Source organism: Astyanax mexicanus, chromosome 22 (assembly GCF_023375975.1).
Source record: "Astyanax mexicanus isolate ESR-SI-001 chromosome 22, AstMex3_surface, whole genome shotgun sequence".
Taxonomy (NCBI): Eukaryota; Metazoa; Chordata; class Actinopteri; order Characiformes; family Acestrorhamphidae; genus Astyanax; species Astyanax mexicanus.
In genome coordinates this window covers 36,071,298-36,077,523 of record NC_064429.1, presented here as the reverse complement: position 1 = coordinate 36,077,523, position 6,226 = coordinate 36,071,298, and the positions used below count along the sequence as shown (strand labels likewise).

The window sequence follows — 6,226 nt, the reverse complement described above, 5'->3', positions numbered from 1 at the left end:
ATTTTATAATATGTAAATATATGATATAATTATATATAATTTTATGTACTTTTTGCTCTCTTTAAAAAGTATATAATTGGTTTTTTTTATGCTATTCTGCTATCATTATATCAGTAGCATTTAATAGTCTTACAATTATAAAAAAAAAATTGTGTATTGCAATAATTTCTGGGAGAATATATCGTCTTTTCCTGAGAGGTTCAGTGTTAATTTTTGTGGCTGCAGTTTGAAGCTTCCACCAGCAGGTGGTGCTGAAAGCTCAGTTATGTGGTAGTTCTGGAGTGACCCGGTAGGCAGAGGCTGTTATAGTGCTGAGTGTGCGGTGAGGGTGATGGTAGTGCCAGCTGTTACCCGGGCGTGACTAAACCCCTGAGAACACAGGATAAACCCAACCTGGTTGCTGTGGTGTTTCTATAGTGTAGACAGGGAGTTGCTGTGGAGTCCCTGAGGATTGCTTTGTTGTTATTAGATGGGTGCTTTATTAAGTATTTCTGGTGGCTACTATGCTGTTGCTTGGCTATGGTTGGTATGGTATCCTGTGTGTTTTTTTGTTTGTTTGGTGTTTGATATAATATGAAATTTCAGAAGGTTGCTGTGGTACCTCAGGGAGGTAATACTCCTATTAGATTGTCACTGTAGGGTTTTAAGTGGTCACTTGTGTTGCTAGGTGGTAGCTATGGTAATTCAAAACAGTTGTAAGATATTCCAGGTGGTTTTTGTGGTATTCCTTAGTGGCTGATATTGTATCACAGGTGGTTGCTGAGGTAACCCTGTGGATTGCCATGATGTTTTTTTTTTTAATGGACGCAATTATGTTGTACATTGGTTGCTATAATATTTCAAAACAGTTGGTACGATATTCCAAATGTGTTTTTTTGTGGTAATCCTTAGTTGCTTATATTGTATCACAGGTGGTTAATATGTAGTAGCTGCGTGGTTGCTGTGGCAACCCCGGGGTTGCTGTGATGTTTTTAGATGAATGCTACAGTGTTGTAAATTGGTTGCTATGGTAATTCAAAACAATTGGTATGATATCCCAAGTGTTTTTTTTTTCGTGGTATTCCTTAGTTGCTTATATTTTTACATTGGTGCAATCGTGTTGTACATTGGGTGCAATAGTATTTCAGGTGTGTTTCCATATGGTTGCTAGGTAGTTGCTATAGCAACCAGTAAAGGGACTAGATAAGTTGTGTGTCAGTAACGGGTGCTTAAATTAAAGTAGTTGAATAAAATACAACAAATATTCAGACCTATAGTGTACAGCGAGTCTCATGTTCACTGTTATGTGGTTGAAGGTGTTCCGTCAGAAACTGAGTCTTGACTGAATTATGAGACCCCAGAGTTCCTCAGGCCTTCAGACCATGTGCTGAACATCTGTGTGGTGTGGTGAGATCAGACCGGCGTGTGTTTCAGTTTAATCATCCCACAATAAAAGATTCAGAACGGTTCCTGGATTAGACGTAGAGTTCTACGAGAAAAAAAAACTGGACACACGCCAATAAAGTGTCCCGTGACTTTTGACATGTCCCATGGTTGCTAATGAATGCTCAACTGCAGGATATGCGTTAAGGCCTTCTGCATTGTGGCTGCTCTGATGTTGCTTTGATTGCTACATTGATGCTAAATAGTTGATGTGGTATCCTAGATGGAGTCTGTTGTGTTTCTTAGTGGTTGATATGGTATACTGTACTGTACATCTTATCTCGTGGTAGCTAGGAGGCTGGTTTAGTATCTTTGAGGGTAGCTATGATAATTGTTCCTTTTTTATCAAGTGCTATAGCTTTTCATGTTGTTACTGTAATGTTAATGCTGTGTGGTTAATAGGGTGATGCTAAATGGTTGGTATGGTATCTCAGGTGGTTTAGGGGATTATTTTTTTTCTGCATGATTCAGTGTTCTGAGTAGAGATATTTATTATTCATGGTGTTAATTACTGGGTTAATTACTGCAGCTCTTAGAGTTTTAATGAGGTGAAATTCTGCTTAAATGACTCAGATTTTATTGTACTAGAAGTTAAACGTCTGTAAAATGTTTATAGATGTACAGATCTGTACAGAGTTCTGGGAAAAACCTGTAATTAGATCACCAGCCACCCAAGTGCAAATATCCCAAAATCCATCCACCCACCCAGCCACTGTTAAATTTGATGTTTTGAGTTCAGTTCTCTCATTTTGGCCACTGGATATTCAGTATGCCTCCTCATGGCAAAGAACTCTCTGAGGATGTGAGAAATATAAAAGCTGTTGGACTGAATTAAAACAAAATGTTAATTTTACTGTTCTGTTAAGTATTATGGCTATTTAGTTTTTAGTTGTTTCTTTTATCAGTTTTTAATAGATTTGTCAAACCTTTGCATTCAGTGTTTATCTTTATTTAATGTATTGTTTTCTACATTGTAGATTAATATTAAATAGTGTTAGTCCTCCACATTAATCCCCTGAAGGAAAAGCAGCAACTATTGTTCAGCACCTGCAGGAACTTCTTCAAGCTTTCATATAGTCTTTAATATTAAATTTACAACGTAAAAAAATCTTAAAAGAAAAGTAGTGGTATAAAGTTATCCAAAAGCAGTGTGTAAGACTGGTGGAGGAGAACATGATGCCAAGATGCATGAAAAAAAAACTGTGATTAAAAACCACCAGAGTTATTCCACCAAATATTGATTTCTGAACTCTTAAAACTTTATGAATATGAACTTGTTTTCTTTGCATTATTTGAGGTCTGAAAGTTCTACATCTTTTTTTTTTGTTATTTCAGACATTTCTCATTTTCTGTAAATAAATGCTCTAAATGAGAATATTTTTATTTGGAATTTGGGAGAAATGTTGTCTGTAGTTTATAGAATAAAACAACAATGTTCATTTTACTCAAACATAAACCTATAAATAGCACAATCAGAGAAACTGATTCAGAAACTGTAGTTTTTTTTAGAAGGTCTTGGGTATGTTTGAGCCCTGTGTCTCCAGCTGAGAGTCCAGCTTTTCTCTGAAAAGCTAAATATGGATGGTCACCACAACCAGCGCTAAAAGTGACGAGGAAAACTTTTAGGGGGAACAACAGATGTGAAGTGATTTTCTCTGTGTGTGTTAAAAGAAAAGGAATAAATCTGTGTAAAGTGTGTGTGTGTGTTTTGTGTATTGTAGAAAACGTGTGTGTGTATATAGTGATTAAGGTTGAATTTTCTTTGTTTGAGGCTATTTGACACCACCCTGGCTTTTTATGGGCGGTTTAGAGCCAATTGCTCACACGCCAGGGAACTGTGGAATGGAGTGTGTGTGTGTGTGTGTGTGTATGTGTGTGTGTATGCAGAAGAGCTGATTCATCCAGGCCTTGGAGAATGATCTCACCCTCTCTGTCTAGCTCTCTTAAAGAAACAACCGACGCATTTCAAACCAAAACAACGGCCCCCTTCACACACACACACTCAGCCTGAGACGTTACAGAACTGAATACACTACCGCTCTTCAACCAAGTTAATCAATGGAGTATCAACAAAGCCCTATAGACGTATAGACACATGTGAACTCAGACTCGGTTCTGATACATCAGCTCACAGATGCAGCCTTGTCAGCCCGATCCACATCACCCTAGGAGTGATGAGGGGAAAGAAAGAGCGCCATCTACTCTACCCACCCAGAGAGAGTAAGACCAACTGTGCTCTCTCGGGGCTCCGGCAGCTGATGGCAAGCTGCATGACCGGGATTCGAACCAGCAATCTCTTGATCATACTCCACAGATTCTATTACACACTCCTACCTAGAGTAGCTCAACCTCATAGATAGAAGTATAGATACTAGTGTTTAATAAAATACTTCTGTAGAAGTTAAAAAAGAAGAATCAACTGAAGCTTTTTACTCTTTAAGTAAAAGTGTGTAAAGTAAAAGTACTGGTTTCAAAACTACTTAAAGTATAAAAGTAAAAGTAATGTAAAGAGAAAAAAATGAATGAAGCCAATAAGAACAAAAGCTTAGGCCACGCCCACAGAGTCCTATAGTGCACTTAACCCCCCTCCCCCCTTCCCAAAACACATTTTTCTAAAAGCCATAATGACTATAATGTTAAAATATTAAAATGTTAATATTAATAAATATAATTTGAGATGCACTAGTCTCCCTATAGTGTTTCAGCTGAATATATGCTCATTAAAAATTAATGTATTTTAAATACAGTAGAATATAAATATATTAAAGAAGCTTAGTTGTGCAGGTGGTGATTGATCACAGTATAAACCAATAGGGAGTGGGAATGGTATATATTTATTATATCTTCTCTACATCCAATCACAATCAGATTCACTCTATCTGGATGGAGAGATTTATCTGGATAGGGGTTTTATTGAATGATGAGAAGCTGCAATGAAAACCAGCTGAAAATACAAAACAGGAGTTATGAGGCTGTTTTTATTCAAATGTAAGGAGTAGAAAGTTCAGATAATTGTGTTAAAATATAAAATATTTACTCTAGTAAAGTAGAGATAACTTCTCAGCAGTAGTTTATAGAGTTTATAGAGTCGGCCCTGTGTCCGTAATGCCCAGAGTGACCATAATGACATCACATCCTGCCTCGCTGACCTCCAGGAAGAGCTGGACCCTTGAGTCAGATCTTCTGAAGTTCTCAGAGCTCTGAGTGATTAACCCGTTACTGCCCACATCTACAATCAGCAGCACCACTGTAGTCTGTGTGTTCTCTGAGCCTGAGTTCAACAAAGCAGGAGTTTATTAATGTTATTAATTTATGGTATTTTTTATTTTATACAGCACCAGTCAAAAGTTTGAACACACAATGTCATCCAAACTATGAAGAAAAACATCTGGAATTATTTAGTAAACTAAACTGTTTAGATGCTGGATTTTCTCAGTCAGATTTATGATTTAGAGTCACCTGGAATTCAGGCTTTCAGTTAACAGCTGTGCTGAACTCATCAAGAGTTAATTACTTGAATTTCTTGTCTCTTAATGTAAAGTTTGAGAGCATCAGTTAAAGTAAAGTAGTGAAGAGGTAGAGTTACAGGTATACAGTGAATAGTGAATATTTGAGTAATGTTCGAATCCAGGTTATGAGAAGCAACAACTACACTGACTGTATTTGAATAGAGGCTGAGAGTGACGGCAGTTATGTGTTATTGAGTATAGATTCTTCCTGATGATTTTTAATGATAATCTGATTATTACTTATTAATTTATTATTAGGTTTGTTATTACAACTCCATTTATAACCTTTTTATATATTAACACTAACCTAAAGCTAACCCTGTAGCTAAAGATTGGCCTCAATTTTACACTTCTACACTCTATAATAATATAATATAACACTATATAATAATATAATAAATAAAATACATATATATATATTAATAATAAGACACAATACATGCACATATATTTATATTTTGTGTGGAATTGATATAATATAAAAAGTTGCATATAAAAAATACAGCACGATACCTTTGATTAATATAATATAATATAACATTTTCTTAGGCAGTTTGGGGACCTGAGTTCCCACAAGGCTATAAATACAAACGCACAAAAATCACACACACACACACACGCACACACACACACACACACACACACACACACACTCTGCCCGCCCCTTCCAGTGGAGGATCTGGATGATGATCAGTGTGGGTTTGAATCTCGGGCAGAGAGAGGAGGAGGAGAGACCCGGAGCTCAGGCCGAGCCGCCAGCGCCTCCAGGCCGGGATTAGCGCGTGTGTGAGCGGGGAGAGAGAGGCAGCGCGGCCGCGGGCAGGGAGAGAGGCTGGAGCGCAGGAGCCGCAGCGCTCTGTCCGTGTGGAGGAACCCCTCCGCCGCTCCGCAGTGACCGGACCTCCTTCACCGCCATCCGAGCCACACCAGCCGGCCTCGCGCTCCAATGGGTAACACACACACATACACACACACACACACACACACTGATCACAACACACACACTGATCACAACACACACACTGATTGATCCTCACTCCGTCTTGATTTAGATCGATATCGGGCGCTAACCCGCGCGGCGCAGTGTGTGAACGCGCTGAATTGCTGGGCTAATAATCAGTGCAGCGGTTGGCGGAGGGGTTTAGCTCGGTTCGATTAGCCGTGGTTCGGTTTCGATTACCGAAGCAACAGTTCGGTATTATTATAACGATATTTCGATATTAACGATATGTATATATGCTGACATTATGTTGTCAGTATTATAGTATGAGAGTTTATTTCAGTAAAAAAAATAC

General features: G+C 38.2%; 1 protein-coding gene across 1 annotated transcript in view; it reads left to right on the top strand.

Annotated features, from left to right (window-relative positions):
* The first annotated feature begins 5,605 nt into the window (after window positions 1-5,605).
* The window catches only part of gas2l1 (growth arrest-specific 2 like 1), a 69,920-nt gene continuing 69,299 nt past the window's right edge, over window positions 5,606-6,226 (top strand). Inside the window, exon 1 of the mRNA XM_007228771.4 lies at window positions 5,606-5,881. The gene's annotated coding sequence lies outside the window, so the exon portion shown is untranslated. The remainder of the gene's footprint in view (window positions 5,882-6,226) is intronic.